We start from the raw sequence: 19,706 nt of genomic DNA, 5'->3' as shown, positions 1-19,706 counted from the left end.
TGTTTAAGAATCTCCATGTGCCCATCAATGTCCAGGACACCACCACTGCTCACTCCTATTTGATCAATTTGAAAATGAGTCCAGGGTCTGGCTCATGGACTAATAGGCTGGCTTCAACTCAAAGAAGCTACTCTGTGCTGATGAATGTAGTTTCCAGAGTCCATATATCTGTTCTTCTGTATTAGGATAATATCCATAATTTTTCAATTTGAGGACTAAGGACAATCCTCATTATCCCCTTGCCTGCTCAACACAATAGGCAGCCCTCTGGTGTCATGTACCAGAGGCAAAAGTACAAAAAGGTTAACAAGGTGGGCTCTAAAACCAGTTTTTCAGGGTTCGAATGTTGGCTCTGTCTTTGAACAAGTTACCTAACTTCCTGTTGTGCCTCAATATTCTATCTGTGAAATGGATATAAACAGAATGTATAGAACAAGATTTTAATGAGAAATAGAGACAATTTATATAAAGCATTTAGAAGCATATTTAACACGTAGAACTTTCTGATAAATGGTAGCTACTATGGTGCAAGGAGCCCTGGTGTCACAATGGTTAAGTGTTCTACTGCTAACCAAAAAGGTCAGTAGTTCAAATTCACCATCTGTTCCTTGGAAACCCTCTGGGGCAGTTCTACTCAGTCCTATAGGGTCACTATGAGTTTGAATCGACTCGATGGTAATGGTTTTTTTTTTTTTTGTTGTTGTTGTTATGTTGCAAGAGGAGCCCTAGTGGCATAGTGGTTAAGTGCTCAGCTGCTAACAAAAAGGTCAGTGGTTCAAACCTACTAGCCACTCCACAGGGGAAAGATCTGACAGTCTGCGTCCATGTAGATTTATAGCCTTGGAAACCTGATAGGGCAGTTCTACTCTGCTCTATAGGGTCTCTATGAGTCAAAATCAGCAGGTTTGCTTTGTGGACTATGGTGCAAATAGTTAATGCGTTTGGTTGCTAACCTAAAGGGTAGTGGTTGAAGTCTACCCAGAGATACCTTGTAAGAAAGACCTAGTGATCTATTTCCCAAAAAATTAAACATTGAAAACCTTATGGAACACAGTTTTATTCTGAAACAAATGAGTCACCATGAGTTGAAATCAACTAAAGAGCAGCTGGTTAACTGGCACTATTGTTAATATTTCTTTCTCTCCTCATGGTAATTTTTTTTCACAGATTCTTGATCAGGGTCGATTAGGGGTTATCCTAGTCCACTTTATGTAAATTTGACATTCTGGAATAAAGGTTTAGTGTCGGAATCCTTTCCTTCTTAGAGTTTGTCAGGGTCCTTATGGGAATTGATTTACTCCTCCCCAAACATCCGCTTACCAACTGTGTTGAGGTGGAGAGCATTTGTAAACCCTCATCCACATGAACACCTAACCACAAAAACCTCTTAATTATATACCTCTTCCCCCAAGAAAATAATGGCCCACATATAGGGAAATTCCTGAGAGGTCACACAAATGATATTTGTTTGTTTCATAATGGCAAAAATCGTCTTCAAGCTACCTTTCTATCTTTGCTTCTATAAAAAGAGTACCTGGAAGAATTTTTGCATTTCTCCTTACAAGGAACATGACTCTACCTATCTCATGACACTTAAAACAGCTTTGTGAAGTATGTATGAATGTTTTCATTTTATAATTCAGAAAATTGAGATAAAAAAGGGTTAAAACCAGTTGCCCTCAAGTCTACTCTGACTCAAGGTGACCTCTTATATATCAGAGTAGAATTATGCTCTATAGTTTTCAGTGCCTAATTTTTGGAAATAGATTGCCTGGCCTTTTTTTGGAGGTGCCTTTGGGTGAACTTGAACCTCCAACTTTTCAATTAGCAGCTGAGCATGTTAACTCTCTACACCATCTGGGGACTCCTATAAAGGATGAGTTAACATTAAGTAAAAGTAGATGACAGGTACTTTACATATATGAACTCACTGAATTTTTGCCAGACAAATATCATTATCTCTATTTTCAAGATGTAGAAACAAGTAAAGTAAATAAGTCAGGGTCACACAAGAACTCAGAGTGTAAGGATGGGAACCCAGGTCTTTGGGACACGATAAATTTCACTCTCTACTATGCTTTGGCACTTCTCAGTGAAGTAGCCAACTCCTATTACAGCTTCTTAAAGTTGAATGTTGAATGAACAATTAAAAATAATTACTATAGATCCTCCACATTGATTTAAACTATTTCATTTTAATATTACCTAAATATGGATAAACAAACATGCAGTATAAACTATTAATGCTTTTATGTCTTATCCAATTGTTAAAAACAAAATAATTACAACATGATAAATTAAATATAAACAACTGAAACAATGAACCCCCATGTGTCTGTCAGTTTGTCCTACCGTGGGGCCTGCGTGTTGCTGTGATCCTGGAAGCTACGCCACTAATATTCAAATACCAGCAGAGTCACCCATGGCTGACAGGTTTCAGCTGAGCTTCCAGACTAAGACAGACTAAGAAGAAGGACCTGGCAGTCTACTTCTGAAAAGAATTAGGCAGTGAAAACCTATGAATAGCAGAGGAACATTGTCTGATTAGTGCCAAAAGATGAGCCCCCGAGGTTGGAAGGCACTCAAGATAAGACTGAGGAAGAGCTGCCTCCTCAAAGTAGAGTAGACCTTAAGATGTGGATGGAGTAAAACTTTCAGGACCTTCTTTTGCTGATGGAGTATGTTGTGGAATGACATCAAGTACGTCATATGTGAAGAAAGCAAGAAGTCAAAGAAAATACCAGGATGGATGTCAGAGGAGAATCTGAAACTTGCTCTCGAACATTGAGCGGCTAAAGTAAAAGTAAGAAATGATGAAGTAAAAGAGCTGACAGAAGATTTCAAAGGGTGGCTCAAGGAGACAAAGTAAAGCATTATGATGACATGGTCAAAGACCTGGAGATAGAAAACCAAAAGGGAAGAACATGCTCAGCATTTCTCAGGCTGAAAGAACCGAAGAAAAAATTCAAGCCTTGAGTTGCAATACTGAAGGATTCTACAGGGAAAATATTAAATGATGCAGGAAGCATCAAAAGAAGATGGAATACACAGAGTCACTATACCAAAAGAATTTGTCAACATTCAACCTTTTCAGGAGGTAACAGATGATCAAGAACAAATGGTATTGAAGGAAGAAGTCCAAGCTGCACTGAAGGCATTGGCAAAAAACAAGGCTCCAGGGATTGACAAAATACCAATTGAAATGTTTCAACAAATGGATGCAATGGTGGAAGTGCTCACTTGTCCACGCCAAGAAATTTGGAAGATAGCTATCTGGCCAACTGACTGGAAGAGATCCATATTTATGCCTATTCCCAAGAAAGGTGATCTCATCGAATGCAGAAATTATCAAACAATATCATTAATATCACATGTAAGCAAAATTTTACTGAAGAGCATTCAAAGGAGCTGCAGCAGTGTATCAACAGGGAAGTGCCAGAAATTCAAGCCAGATTTAGAAGAAGACATGGAACCACGGGTATCTTTGCTGATGTCATATGAATCTGGCTGAAAGCAGAGAATCCCAGAAAATTGTTTACCTATGTTTTATTGACTATGAAAAAGCATTTGACTGTGTGGATTATAACAAATTATGGTTAACATTGCAAATAATGGAAATTCCAGAATACTTAATTGTGCTCATGAAGGAATCTGTACATATATCAAGATGCAGCTGTTCAAACAGAACGAGGGGATACTGCATGGTAAAGTCAGAAAAGGAGTGTGTCAGGGTTGTATCCTTTCACCATACCTATTCAATGTTGAGAAAATATTCTGAAAAGGTGGACTATTTGAAGAAGAAGAGGGCATCAGGATTGAGGGGAGACTCAGTAACAACCTGCAGTATGCAGATAATACAACCTTGCTTGCTGAAAGCGAAGAGGACTTGAAGCACTTGCTGATGAAGGCCAAAGACCACAGCCTTCAGTATGGATTACACCTCAACATAAAGAAAACGAAAATCTTCACAACTGGACCAATAAGCAACATCCTGATAAACAGAGAAAAGATTGAAGTTGTCAAGGATTTCATTTTACTTGGATCCACAGTCAACACCCATGGAATCAGCAGTCAAGAAATCAAAAGACACATTGCATTGGGCAAATGGCCGCAAAAGATCTCTTTAAAATGTTGAAAAGCAAGAATGTCACCTTGTGGACTAAGATGCTCCTGACCCAAGCCTTGGTGTTTTCAAATGCTTCATATGCATGCTAAAGCTGGGCAATGAATAAGGAAGAACGAAGAAGAATTGCCGCTTTTGAATACTGCCGTTGGTGAAGTATATTGAATATACCATAGACTGCCAAAAGAATGAACAAATCTGTCTTGGAATAAGTACAATCATAATGCTTCTTAGAAGCAAGTATGGCAAGACTGCATCTTACATACTTTGGACATGTCAAGAGGGATCAGTCCCTGGAGAAGGACATCATCCTTGGTAAAGTAGCGGGTCAGCGAAAAAGAGGAAGACCCTCAACTAGATGGACTGAGAGACATAGTAGCTGCAACAATGGGTTCAAGCATAGCAACAATTGTGAAGATGGCTCAGGACCGGGCAGCGTTTCATTCTGTTGTGCATAGGGTCACTGAGTCAGAACCCACTGGACTGCACCTAACAACAACAAGACGATGAAATTCAATGAATCACTTTAATGTCACAGTTAACGTCATCTTTCAGAAACCAAGGAGAGACTTGAAACGTGAATATAAGACTTGGTGCTAAGTACATGTTCTTCTGAGTCCACCAAGTTTACCACAGCTTCTGTGGCCAAAGCTTCATTTTCCCAGCAAGATCTCCATTCAGGCAAAGACAGCCTCTATTTGCATTGTGAGCGATGGCATCATCTGTCTTCCATATGGCAGGACAAATGATTATGTAAATATTCTTTTTTTTTTCTTTGAGGTTTTGTCATTGGCCTGCAATAATTAAAAGATAGTTTTCCACTGTGTTATTTAGTTTCAAGATGCCAGATGAAGATCTCAATTTTTTTAAGTTTAGAAACTGAAATTTTAAATCTGTACAAATATTAATTGCATGCTTCAGTGGAAAATTAAAAAATAAAAAAACTATTTTTAACTGCTAAGACAATTCTGAATATGTAAAAAAGTAAATGGAAACTTTTGAGTACTTTTTTTTTAATTAATTTTTGTCGTGTTTTAAGTGGAAGTTTACAAATCAAGTCAGTCTCTCATACAAAAATTTATATATATCTTGCTATACACTCGTAATTGCTCTCCCCCTAATGAGACAGCCCGCTCCTTCCCTCCGCTTTCTCTCCTCATGTCCATTCAGGCAGCTTCTGGACTCCTCTGCCCTCTCATCTCCCCTCCAGACAGGAGATGCCATCATAGTCTCATGTGTCTACTTGATCGAAGAAGCTCGATCTTCACCAGTATCATTTTCCATCCTGTACCCCAGGCGAATCCCTGTCTGAAGAGTTGGCTTTGGGAGTGGTTCCTGTCCTGGGCACACAGAAGGTCTGGGGACCATGATCATCGGTGTTATTCTAGCCTCAGTCAGACCATTAAGTCTGGTTTTTTTAATGAGAATTTGGGGTCTGCTTCCCACTGCTCTCCTGCTCCCTCAGGGGTTCTCTGTTGTGTTCCCTGTCAGGGCAGTCATTGGTTGTAGCCAGGCACCATCTAGTTCTTCTGGCCTCAGGCTGATATAGTGTCTGGTTTATGCAGTCCTTTCTGTCTCTTAGGTTCATAATTACCTTGTGTCTTTGGTGTTCTTCATTTTTCCTTGCTCCAGGTAGGTTGAATCCAATTGGTGCATCTTAGATGGCTGCTTGCTAACGTTTAAGACACTTTTGGGTACTTTTGACATTAAAAACAAAAACAGTTGCTGTGGAGTTGATTCTGGTCCATGGTGGCCTCATGTGTCCCAAAGTGACAAAAACAATTAAGTTCTCAGATTCTAACTGGAAGGTTCATGGTTTGAATTCACCAAAGGCCCTTCAAAGAAAGGGATGGCAATGTACTTTCAAAAGATCACAGACATTGAAAACCATATGGAGCTCATTTCTGCTATGAAACACATTTGTTTACCATTTTGACTTTAGGATGCTCTTAATTAATACTGGTCAGATAGCCTAATAATATATCAAATGTGAAATGTCACTTAGTGATCATTCATTTCTATTTTGACTGTAAACGATAATATACTCTTCTTGGTAGTACTTTGGTTTCTGGGAGGCAAAGATGGTTTGCTCTTGGCTTCTAATCTAAAGGTTGGCAGTTAGAACTCACCCAGTGGCATCACAGAAGGCCTGGTGATCTGCTTCTGTAAAGGTTACAACCAAGGAAGTCCCATGGGGCTCATTTCTGCTCTGTTACGCATGGGGTTGCCATGAGTCAGAATTGACTAGGAGGAAACAATTTTTTTTTTTTTTGAGGGGGGTTTGGTAGTGTTTATTTAGATAGTCTTCATTCACGTAATTCAACAGTTGCATATGTGTGTTACATATTTGTGTTTGCGGCATGTGTGTGAAAGAGCATAAATATCTTTGGATGGTTTTCAAAATTCTTGTTAGAGTACGCATACACACACACACACAGAACCTATGGACACATCCCACTTGGATAAATTTCCAGCCTACTATAAAAGTTCAAATTTAGAACAGCATACAAAAACTCCAATCTCTGAACTCTACAGGACTTTCCAGTCTTCTATAAATCTTCAACTGGACCTTTATTTATTTTTTTTAATTATTTATTTTTGATGGCAATATACCAAACAGTTTTGGTCTCCCTACACACTTGGTGTTACTGCATGACTCCATACCTTTGTTCATGGTGCTTCTTCACCTGCAATGCCTTGTTTCCTTCACATCCTTTGTTAAGTCCATTTGAACAGCTAGAACATGTCATTTATAAAAGGTTTTTCTTACCATTAATTAAACCAGAGACTAGTTGTGAGCTCCTGCTTTGTGATAGTCCGATCTTTGCACTTAACTATTGTTATGTACATTATGCAATTTCTGTAATGCCCTTGTTAGGTTTGTTTCTACAAATGCTCTTAAGCCACAGATGCACAAGTCAATTACATATGTCTTTAAAAGTAGAAAATCTCTAAATTTAGAAATAGAAACATGTGAAGCATGTGAGATATGTTATAAACAATGTTGTAACATTGATGTAGATGTTACGATAAAGGAAATATGACATAATATCTTATATCTCTATAAAGTGGCCTAGAGACAGAAGGTAAGCGGTAAACAATCCTTTAATCTCTGACCTTGAAGAAGGAATGCTACATATGGCAAAGCTCTGACCTTGTAGAAAAAGGTGACATAGTTGCCTAAACCTGTTGCCATCAAGTTGATTCCAACTCATAGCGATCCTATAGGATAGAACAGAACTACCCCATAGGGTTTCCAAGGAATGGTTCATGGATTTGAACTGCCAACCTTTTGGTTAGCAGCCAAGCTCTTAACCACTGCACCACCAGGGCTAGTCTTTGTAAAATACGATACCACCTAGCCCTTACCGTGTGAGGCCAAGGTTAGAAATTTGCATATATACTCTAGATTTCTGCTGATGCCCTGAGAGAAGACAGGGACAGATTTCTCTCTAGACTCCGATGCTCTCTGGTTCCCTGTTATGAATTGAATTGTGTCCCCCCCAAAATGTGTGTCAACTTGACTAGGCCATGATTCCCAGTATTATGTGATTATCCACAATTTTATCATCTGATATGATTTTGCTGTGTGTTGTAAATCCTACTCTTATGATGTCAATGAGGTGGGATTAGTGACAGTTATGTTAATGAGGCAGGACTCAATCTACAAGATTAAGTTTTGTCTTAAATTAGTCTCTTCAGAGATATAAAAGAGAGAAGCAAGCAGAGAGACATGTGGACCTTATACCACCAAGAAACAAGAGCCTGGAGAAGAGTGTGTCCTTTGGACCTGGGGTCCCTGTGTTGAGAAGCAACTTGATGGGGGAAGATTGATGACAAGGACTTTCCTCCCAGAGCCTACAGAGAATGAAAGCCTTCCGTTGGAGCTGGCATCTTGAACTTAGACTTCTCACATCCTAAATTGCAAGGGAATAAATTTCTCTTTGTCGAAGCCATCCACTTGTGATATTTCTGTTATAGCAGCACTAGGTAACTAAGATACTCTCCAAAGATGAGACTTTGCCAGAGATTAAGGCTGAGAGTCTGCCTGCTACCACAGTCCTCTGAACCCAGCTTCAAGGAACCTCCACTGAGTTTGAAACACGGCCTAGTCTTCCTCCACAGACCACTCATAAAAGCTAAAGGTCTGAAGTCTAAAAGATTGGGACTCTAACCATTGAACTAACATTGTGATTGTAACTGTTGATTCTGATTCTCTGGTCCTAAATGAATCTCTGTGGTCTTACCTGTGTACCTTGCTGTGACTACCTCACAATAAAACTAAGCAAGTTTATACATGACAAACTTCAGCATTTCTTCATATTTAATATTAAATCCCACGGGACACCTATTTTGAGGCATTTGTCACACTCCTTAAAATTGTTTGCTTTCTTGACCATTTTTTCCATCAGATGGTTTGTTCCTTGAAATAAAGATTGTCTTAATCATTTGGGCTTATGAGACACCTAGTACTGCTTATGGTACATGATAGGTGCACATTCCATGGTCGTGGACTGAATGGATAAGATCCTGGAAAGGCAAGGCAAAGAAAAGGAGTCCTAGCCAAAAAAAGAGCTCAAATCTAAGTTGTTTAACAATTATTTCTCAATGTATTAGGAGAGAATAGATGTCCCAGTAGAGTAAGATGCAGCAAGAATTGCTATAGTGTCCATGGATAGGACACCTATGGATAATGAAATGTTTCATGTAGGATTGGTGCTGCAAATCAAAGCAGAATACACAGAAAATTAACTTTGCCATCTTCACAGCTTTGGCTGCCTCTGTTTTGGGGCAAAAATGCAAAGTAGGCAGAGGGAGTGACAACTTATAAGCGACAGAGAGAGAAAAAACAAGATAAAATTGTGCGGATGCACGTATTTGAATATTATGCAGAACTTGTGAGAGGTTTACAGAGCATAAAATATCTATTACAACTCAACGGTCCTCTCATTTAGCATGGAAAACACAATCTCTCTGTGTCATGCTGCCAATATGGTGGCACTCATGTGGGAATACACAGATTTTCAACACTGTTGGTTATTCATGTCTGCAAACCCATCAAAGATAAAACATGTGCAGAGGGGGGAAAGAATTGAGTTTGGGGACTCAAGAAAACTGTTCTTGTTCACTCACTGAATAAAACTGGTAGGGAAAGACACATAAACCACGCAAGTCAAATTAGGAAAGCAACCCAGAACAGATTTACTGAAGCTAAACTAAGGGCCTTTGGAGGGAGAAGATTTCAAAGCAATCTGCTTAGTGTATTTTACAGCCTGGGGCCTGACATCTGCAGGCAGTCAAATGCCTGTAGGAAACTAATGAGAAGAACATACAAATTAACAGCACACAATCTAAATGTATAGCATTTTTTGAGAGAGGAAAAAAAAAAAATCACCAAAAAGAAAACAGGGGGAAGGTAAATGAAATGGATTTGGACGTTCTCTGCAGTGTTATTCTTTGAATTTACTGTGTAGGCATATAAATACTTCCCTTGGAGAAGTTGTCCCCCTTTTTTTTTCCTTCTACTTTAATAAAGATGATGTAAAAGAGAAAAACCCTGAAATCAGATAGTCCTGGATTCAAACCCAGGTCCTGCCCACAATAAATTGGTGGCTTCCTTGAGCCACTGATTTCTCATCTGCAAAATGTGTAATAGTAGGAGCCCTATCTTTCAGGGCTGTTGTAAAGATTAGAGATAAAATTTGCACAATTTCAAAAATACTAAATGGAACTTTTCAGAACTTGTTTGTCATACTGCGGTGGCTTGAGTGTTGCTATGATGCTAGACTATGCTAAAAAGTCTACCTGTATTTAAAATATTAGCAAGGTCACCCATCATGCACAGGTTTCAGTGGAGCTTCCAGATTAATGTAGCCTAGAAAGTCCTTGTGATCTATTCTGAAAAGCAGTTGTGAAAACCCTATGGATCCCAACAGAATACTGCCCAATATAGGCTGGAAAATGAGCCCTTTAGGTTGGGGGTCACTAAAAACACACAGTGGCTGCAACAATGGACTCAGCGTTACTAGTAACAGTATGTAAAAGTGATCAGAAAATCAGCTTCATTAAGGTTCAGGCAAGTGATTGAGAATCCGTCAGATCTAGTAGTACCTATTCAGAGCATGTAGACATAGCAGGCGCCTTCCTTCCCATAAATACAGGCAGTCAGCATACAGTCAAACCATCACATGCAGAAAAGTTGGAGAAGAGAAAGAGATGAAGAAAATAAGAGAAAGGTGAGACTTTGCCAGTTTTGTTCTTTAATACAGCAACCCTTTGTACATTACAAAGAATATTTGTGACATTAGGACGAATGTTTATTTTTTAAACTGAAACTGAACTGTATCTCAAAGGAATTCTCCAGTAACTTAATATCTCTTAGCCACGTCTTCAATGCCAGTTACAACCACAAGAGAAGCTACTGAAGTTGGCGCTCTCTCAAGAAGGCTTGGAGACCTGTAGAACAGTACCTTCAGGAGCTTTGCTTCCCAGAATCTAGTCCTTTTGTTTAAATCCAAGGTTCCCAGCTTTGTACCAATATGTCGGAAGGTAAGGTCCCTCTCCTCCCTTTGGTTTCTAACTAATAGAACAGATCCAATGATCATTTGTTAATGGAGATGAAAATATTAGCTTTTTTAACATTTGAAAACCTGACTACTTACCACTCCCCTAAAATGCAGGGCTCTCAGATGATGACAATATTGGAAAACTCAGCTTCTAATACATTCTGATCTTGAGAATAGTCTGTTAGGATTTTCCCCACAGTTGTAGGTAGGAAGCTACAGACATGGCCATGCTTCCCCCACCTTGAGAAGCTTTGCCTCAGGTGCTTCAGCAAGGAAGGAAGAAGCTCATAGGAAGAGAGAGTCACACTGGGCCCTGGCAGGTCAAAATGAAAAAGAGGCAGAGACCTTCCAGGAATAATAACCTTTAACACCATGGCCTCACCTACTGAAAACAGGGCTTGATAATTAACCATTGGGACTCAGAGATTGAAAATGCTCACACTAATACTCATCCACCATTGAACGTGAGCAGGAAAAATTCCCTTCACTAGTCAGAAGGAGAATGTGGTTTCCCTACTCATCAAATAGAAGAAGGATTCCGTGAATTATGTTGTGTCTATGCAATAAATTGGCAATCACTCAAAACTGTGATGCCAATTTATAGTAAGTTAAGGAAGTGCTAATATTTTATCATTACTAGTATTATAAAATGACAATAGTATAATTTCAATAGTAGAAACAAATACTGTTAAAAAGCAATCGAAATTTCATTAAACATATATATATATATGTATATATATATATATATATATATATATAAAACCAAACCTGGCACCACTGAGTCGATTCTGACTCATAGCAACCCTATAGGACAGAGTAGAACTGTCCCATAGAGTTTCCAATGATTGCCTGGAGGATTTCAACTGGCAACCTTTTGGTTAGCAGCTGCAGTTCTTACCTACTACACCACCAGGGTTTCCCATATTAGTATGTGTGTATATATGTGTATATATATATCTCTCTCTCTCATATATATGACACATATGTATGTAGTATACTTATGTAATATTAAGAATGGCTGATTCTGGATGTTATGTGTTATTTTCATTGTCTTTATATTTTTGTTTGTTTCAAGTGTCGTATAATTAGCATTAATTTGATTTGCAATATGTCTGAACAATAAATTAAATACAGAAGCAAACACGTAATTCTATGTAGGCAGAACTAACAAAAGAGAGATTCCTGAGACTCCCGGGATGAGGATTACACTTTGTAGGATAATCTAAGAACACAATCATCATCATCATATAAAAAGGTTCTACTGAGTAGCAGTGGCATCGAGCTCATCATGGGAAATTCAAAGATGCCCCCACCCTAGAGACGTACACAGGACATGTGAGCAAAATGGAGTACATACAGAGAAAAATATCAAGTTACCCACAGCAAGTGCCATGCAATAGGTGCAAACAGGAGTGAGAGAAAATGAAAGAAAGAAAAATCTGCCAGCCACACTTGTGGTGAGAAGTTTTCAAAGAAAACTTCAAAGGGTTAACCATACTTTACAAACAGGTAGAACTCTGAGAAGATGGAAGAGCTTACACCTTCCAAAGGGCAAAGTGACATTTTAGAAGCTATGCCTTCCTGCCACTAAACCCTGGTTCATGATGTGAAACTCTATTGTGAGCTTTGACCAAATGAATGGATGAAATCGGGAATACCTTGAAAGCAAGTTTGGCCATCTTTGGACCACATTTTAACCATCTCGGACCATGTGGAACTAGAGGAGAAACACTACCAGCCTTAGAATTTTTTTCAACCAACTAGTAGGAATCACTAATAAAATAATATTTAAAATTGCTCCTACTTGTGGATAACTTGCTTGGATTGCCACTTTTCCATAGGTATTTATTTTAAAAAGGCGGTAGAAGTGATGATCACATCAAAGGGTCCTTGAATAAAGACAACCAACAAGACCCAACAAAGAAGAAGCATTTCCATGTTGGCCAGCACTAAAAAAGACTGAGGGAATAAGAACGTCATTGTGGGACAAGGCAAATATTCCCTGATCAGTTCTTAGAAGTAGACAGTATAAGGATAAACAAGTCTGGGGGGAAAAAAATCTTTAGGGTGGAGTTTAGCAAGGAGAATGGACATTTTTTAAGCAAGTTTAGAAGACTACATTTTTCAGTTTCTACTTTACTAAGAAAAAAATGAGTGTTTTATGATAGGGACTTTCAATTTTTGGTGCAATGGTAACAGATAATCTCAATATTTTACAACAATAAAGACGATTATATTAGCTTCTACTATTTGTTGAGCACTTTGTTGTTGTTGTTAGCTGCTGAGACCTGTCACACAATGGAATGACTGCCTATTTTGGTGGGAGGTAACACACCTGCCATGTTCTTCAACTAAGCTATGAATATACAGTGCTGGAGTTGGGGGATTTTCAAGTACTTTCCTGAACCTTAATGAAGCTGATATTCTAATCACTTTTACTAGTTTTTCTTTTATGTACTATTTCTTTTAACCGGAATCCTAGAAGAAAAATAAATTATTGGTAGGATCTAGTCTTCACAGCTGAAAGTGATAAAAATTTGTATTTTCACGCTACTGTAAATGCCATTATGGTTAACATCTTTGCACATACACTTTGATATGAATCACTAAATGCTAAATTAAAATGGATTTCTCAAAATCAGATTAATTAGAAACTCCCTTAAAATACAGTTTTAGAAATAATAGTTTTAGAAACAAAACCAGTGAGATATATATAACCCATTGGTTCTGCTTCTCTAGAGAACCCTAAGAAACACATATACACATAGAGAAACACACCCCCCCCACATATATATACATATATACATAAAGTGAGAGAGAGACTTAATTCAAGGGATTGGGCCACTTAATCATGATGACTGACAAGTTTAAAATGCATAGGTCAAGCAGCAGGCTGGAGACTTCTGAAAGCTTGCATCCCAAGACCCATAGGTCAGGTGACAGAAAACGTTCGGAGTCCAGAGAGAGAGCAAGTTCTGCCAAAATACATATTCATACTCTGGAGGCCAGCTACACCTTAAGGAAACCTCCCTTTCAACTGATTGATTGATCACATTACATTGGATTACATTATGGAGCATCATTATATTACATTATGGAACAGTATCTATTCTAGCGTTTGCTTAAATCACTGGGAGCCATAGCCTAGTCAAGTTGAAACATAAAATTGACCATGACAATGGACCTCAAAGCATAATGCTTATTTGACTTTAAAAAATTTACACCCTCTGCATTAGCTATATAATGTATCAATCAAATTACTATTGGAAGGCATGCTTGAAAATGAATGTCATAGCTCAAATTATTGTATGGTGATATTATTATTCACAAAAAACAGAATGCACAAATTTAAGAGTACAGTTAAATGTAAATACATCCAAACAACTACCTCCACAATCCCCCTAGAAATTTCTCTCAGGAAAGTTTGGTGAACATCCTGCCCTGAGAGAATAACACCCTTCTGATTTCTATTGGCATAAATTACTTTGTTTTTTCTTGGAAGTCATATCAATAGAATCATACAGTGTGTCCTGTTTGGTGTCTGTCTTCTTTCACTCAAAATATTAATAAGATGCATTCATTTTATATGTGTTACATGTATCAATAGTTTGTTCCTTTATTCCATTGAATGGATGCATGAAAATTTAATTTTCTATTTTTTGGTTGATACACATTTGGGTTGTTTCCAGTTTTTTGGCTATTACTTATAACTTAGTATAAACATTCCTGTACCTGTTGTTTTATGGACTCATTTATCCATTTCTCTTGGATGAACACTTAGAACTGGAATTGCTAAATCACAGGGTATTGTAGTTTTAACCTCTCAAGGAACTGGACCATAGTTTTCCAAAATGGTTTTACCAATTACATTGATACCAGAAACCTGTGAGAGTTCTGGTTATCCCATATCCGCACCAACATTTGGCGTTGTCAGTTACGATTTCAGTCATTCTAGTGTGTGTGAAATGGTATTTCATTGTGGTTTTGGTTCGCATTTCCATAATGAGTAATAATGTATGGTGACAAACACTGAAGAGAAATTATATCACAGTATAAATAGAAGATGCAGAGATAATAGAGCTTGCTGAAGTGATTATCTAATTGTACGTAAGAAGCAGGAGAAATAAAAGATTTTATCATATTAGTGTGAAATCCTTTTAATTGAGTAGTGAACAGAGTGAAAATATATTATCCTTTCTTTGAAAAAGAGAAATTATAAAATCAGAAATATGAGCTATTCTTTAAGGATAAATCCATGTTATTCAAAGGGAAACTTGAGGCAAATAACTTGGAATGAAACATATTTTTGGAGCCCTGGTGGCACAGTGGTTAAGAGCTATGGCTGCTAACCAACATGTTGGCAGTTCAAATTCACCAGCTGCTCCTTGGAAACCCTGTGTGACAGATTTACTGTGTTCTGTAGGGTCACTATGAGTTAGAATCCACTCGACAGCAATGAGTTTTTTTTATTTTTTGACATATTTTATCTGTGTAGTCCCTAGTTTTCAATCGAGTCTTTCTGCTCTAAGAAAGCTGGCCAGAAGTGACATTTTATATTAGACATAATATTAAAAAAGAACTTAGTAAAGTATTTGATATGGCTACCGTTGGCTTTCTCTCTTTCTGCTTCCTCCTTCATTGTTTGCTGTGAATGTATGTGAAATACAAATACTTCTGGCAAATTCTAATGCAAAAATTTAATCTGAAGCTTTGTTTCTTCTAAATTACAGTATCCAGATTGTCTTCAATTAAGAAGTAATTATGTAGTAAAAACATTGACACAAGGAGGCTCATTTTAGAATTTTTCTTCCGAATGAATTTTGAAACCATGTGTGAAGATCGTAAATGGCGAGTGCAAAATTCTGTATATCCTAAATTATTCCCTGCAGTGTGTGTGTATGTACGTGTATGAATGTGTGTTTCGTGAGTGTTTGTGTGTGTGAATACAGTCTCAGGAGATATATCCACTGAGCCTTAGAGAGAAACAGAACAACCATCTAGACAGGTGGGTCAACCAAATAAACCAACATCAGTGGCTGATTATTATGTTGTGAAATGTCAAGGGCTGGTCAGGTTTCTTTTTTGAAAGGATAGATGTGGATAAGGAGATATTGAATGGGATTAGTTGAGTCATGTAATTGTTTGGAAGGTGTGCATAATGATTTCTTTTTTCGAAATAGAGAATATAAGCAATATTAGGTGGGAAAGTTAGAAAAAATACTTTAAAAGATGCTGAGACCGTGATATTTTGTAATGAAGAGAATGAAGGAGAAAAGGATAGATTTGAGGGCACACATAATAGGAACTTGGGAAGGTGTTTTGGTGACTAGTGGGTAAATAAATCCCCTATGTCATCCAAATATATAAAGAAGTATGATATGACATTTTTATTGCTGTGGCTATTACCAGTATGATTTAACAATAAAGCATGCACGAATGAGTTTATAAAATAAGAAACCAATGTTTTATTTTATGACAGTTTGTTTATATATACCAGGAATTTTATGTATAGAATACCTAGGGACTTGCCACCAATATATTTTCTTTCATTCTCCTGGATAGTCAGACTGAAACCAACAGCTAATCTTTGGATCAGCCAAAGATATTGTCTGTATTGTTAATGGTAATTAAAAAAGTGGGTTTGATTCTTCTTGTTTATCGTAGGACACTTTTCCTCATCCCTTGTCATTGTTGTCTGAGACATTGACAAACACTGACTTTATTAAAGAATTAACCAACATGCACATATCAATAATTTCTGTTAAAGGAACCTGTTTTATCCTGTTTGTAGTGTATCTGGCGAGTTTGCTGCTCCTGAAGGAGAGGCCCTGGGCAAGGATAATGTAGGAAGCTATGTAACAGAGATATTCTTTAGAACCTTCTATGGTTCTTTAGAGCCAATATTTCTCAAATGCTCTAATTTTAGACCCCCAGAATAAAATAAAATAGTATTTTGACCAAAGAAAGAAAGAAAGATGCAGCCTAGTATAAAATTAACTTAAGAACACAGGTACCACTGCTTTTCGATAGCTTAGACAACCCAACTTTTGGTTCTTTGGACTGCTTGGCTCTTTGGGATATAGAATGCATACTGATTTATTTCAAAATCCTATGGAAATAATTCAAATAATATTTTCAGGTGTGTTACCTGAATAGCAGATTATTCCTAAAAAAAAAAATCCTACCTATCCCTAAACTAGAATAAGGAAATAAGGTTTTTTTTTTCTAAAATAAATCCCTTCCCCTCAAAAGTCAAAAAGTCCATACCTAAAATCTCATTTATTTACTTGTCATAATTACTTCTGTCTCGAACCCTATAAATTTTGTTTTACATAAAATGCTGATAGTCATTATTGTTCATTATGCTTGACAAGATCATATTAAAATAGCAAAATATAAAGTTATGGAGACATGTGAGAAATAAATAATAAAGTCAAATATGTTTACAACCTGCATGTGAATCTGGAGTCATCTCAAAATAAAAATTTAATTAGAAAGTCTTTTTAATAAAGGAGCAAATAAAACCAATGAAAATAAGACCAAAACATCACAAAAAGAAAAATAAAGATAAACCACCAGAAAGCACCACTGTACGCCTACCAGAATAGCTAAAACTTAAAAAAGGAAAGATGGACAATATCGAGTGTTAGTAAGAACACAGAAAAGCTGGAATTCTTGTACTTTACAATCGGGAATGTTAATAACTACAAATGCTTTTTAAATAACTACGCACAGTGTTTTCTAAATGACACCCACTCCTAGGCATGTGCTCCAGAAAATAAAGTGCCTATGTTCACCAAAATACAGGTACAAAAATGAACATATCAGTTTTAGTCATAATAGTTAAAATTGGGAACAGTTCAAATATGAATCAATAAAATAATAGGTAGGGAGGTTATGTTATATTTCATCATATGGACAGCTATACATCAATAAAAATAATAATCTACTAATAAATGTAATGGGGTAGATGAATCTCAAGGACATTATAATTAATGTTGAGCAAAAAAGGTCATTACAAAAGAATGCATGCAATAAGAAGTTCAAGAAAAAACAAAGTCAATTGATAATTAAAGAAGTAAAAATAAAGGTTAGCTCTTGGAAAGATTACTGACAATGAGTAAGCACAAGGAACGTTATGATCTGCTGGGCAATGAGTAAACGGTAGAACGGTTTCTTAATGACTGAACATTAAGTTGTGCACTTAAGGTTAGTGAACTCCAAACTTTATTTTATGCTTCACTTATTAAAATAGAAACAAAAATCATTTTTAAAGGGCAAATATATGATAAGCTAATAGAAATCAAGAACAGATTTGATGCATTGAATGCTATTGACCGAAGACCAGATAAATTGGGGGATGACATCAAGGATATTATATATGAAGAAAGCAAAATTTATTAAAAAGACAGGAAAGAAAGAAAAGACCAAAATGGATGCCAGAAGAGTCTCTCGAATTTGCTCTTGAACATAGAGTAGTTAAAGCAAATGGAAGAAATGATGATTTAAAAGAGCCGATCAGAAGATTGTGAAGGGAGGCTGGAGAAGACAAAGTAAAGTAATACAATGAAATGTGCAAACACCTGAACTTAAAAAACCAAGAGTGAAGAACAAGCTCCAAATTTCTCAAGCTGATGGAACTAAAGAAAAAACTGAAGCCACAAGTTGCAATTTGGAAGGATTTTATGGGTAAAAATTGAATGATGCCGGAAGCAGCAAAACAAGATGGAAGGAATATACAGAATCACCGTATCAGAAAGAATTGGTCAACGTTCAGACATTTCAGGAGGTAGTGCAGGATCAAGAACAAATGGTACTGAAGGAAGAAGTCCTTTTTTTAAGAATATGAATATACCATGGACTGCCAGAAGAGCAAACAAGTCTGTGTGGGAAGAAGTACAGCCAGAGTGCTCCTTAGATGCGAGGATGGGGATTTCGTCTTACATACTTTTAACTTGTTATCAGGAGGGACCAATTACTAGAGAAGGACATTATGCTCGATAAGAGTGAAAAATAAGATCCTTGAGGACATGGATTGACACTGTGGCTGCAACAATGGGCTCGAACATAGATAGCAATAATTGTCGGGATGGTGCAGGACTGAGCAGTGTTTCATTCTATTGCATGTACGGTCAATTTGAGTCAGAAGCAACTCGATGACACCTAATACCACCACCACAGTGGAAATCAAATGATTCTGGAAAAAAAATGTACCATTTTCATATAATTAAATACTTTGGGAGGTTTTCATCATAGTCGTTTTTCCTAGCTCAATTTAAGTGTGTTGGTAATTGTGAAAAATTAGATTAAAATTGTAGAGAAATAAAAGTTTCTATATGCAAAAAAAAAAAAATACAATTTAGAGATATTTAATATAGGAGGAAAAAGTTCTACACTGATTTAATTCTCTAGGGCATCACTGTATTCTTGCATTGCAGTACTTTGCCTATAGTGATGGCCCTGTCTCAAGGACAGTAATTTTTTAAATGATATTGAAGAAGATAAGAAAAAGTATGACATACTTTAGTACTAGTATTTTCAAAAATAAAAACAAAAAAAGAAAGAAAGAAGGAGGGTAGCTTGAGGGTTATACAGTTTTTTTTTTTGCAGAATGTTTACCTATTTGCATTCCTTCAATGATGGATGAATTTGATGTTGTTGCTAGTTGCCACCTAGTCCATTCTGACTCATGGCAACTCCATGTTTGCAGAGTACAGCTGCTCCACAGGGTTTTCAAGGTTGTGACCTCTGAGAAACAGATGGCCAGAGCTGTCTTTTAAGGAGCCTCTGTGTGAGTTTGAACCAAAAACATTTTGGCTAATCCAGTGCTTAAGGTTATCTTCAACACGAAAAGCCCTGTTGCTTGGAGGAACAGATGCTATTGCTAACTCCCTGGGAGTTCTGAACAACCCTTTATGGTATGGGATTAACCAGAAGCTTAAAGTAGTTTGTTTCCACTTTAGCCACTTGGGGGTTTTCAAGGTGACCTTTGTATAATCTTGTCCATTATATTTGAT

This window comes from Loxodonta africana, chromosome 6 (assembly GCF_030014295.1).
Source record: "Loxodonta africana isolate mLoxAfr1 chromosome 6, mLoxAfr1.hap2, whole genome shotgun sequence".
In the NCBI taxonomy this organism is placed as follows: domain Eukaryota; kingdom Metazoa; phylum Chordata; class Mammalia; order Proboscidea; family Elephantidae; genus Loxodonta; species Loxodonta africana.
This window is presented reverse-complemented; position numbering follows the sequence as displayed.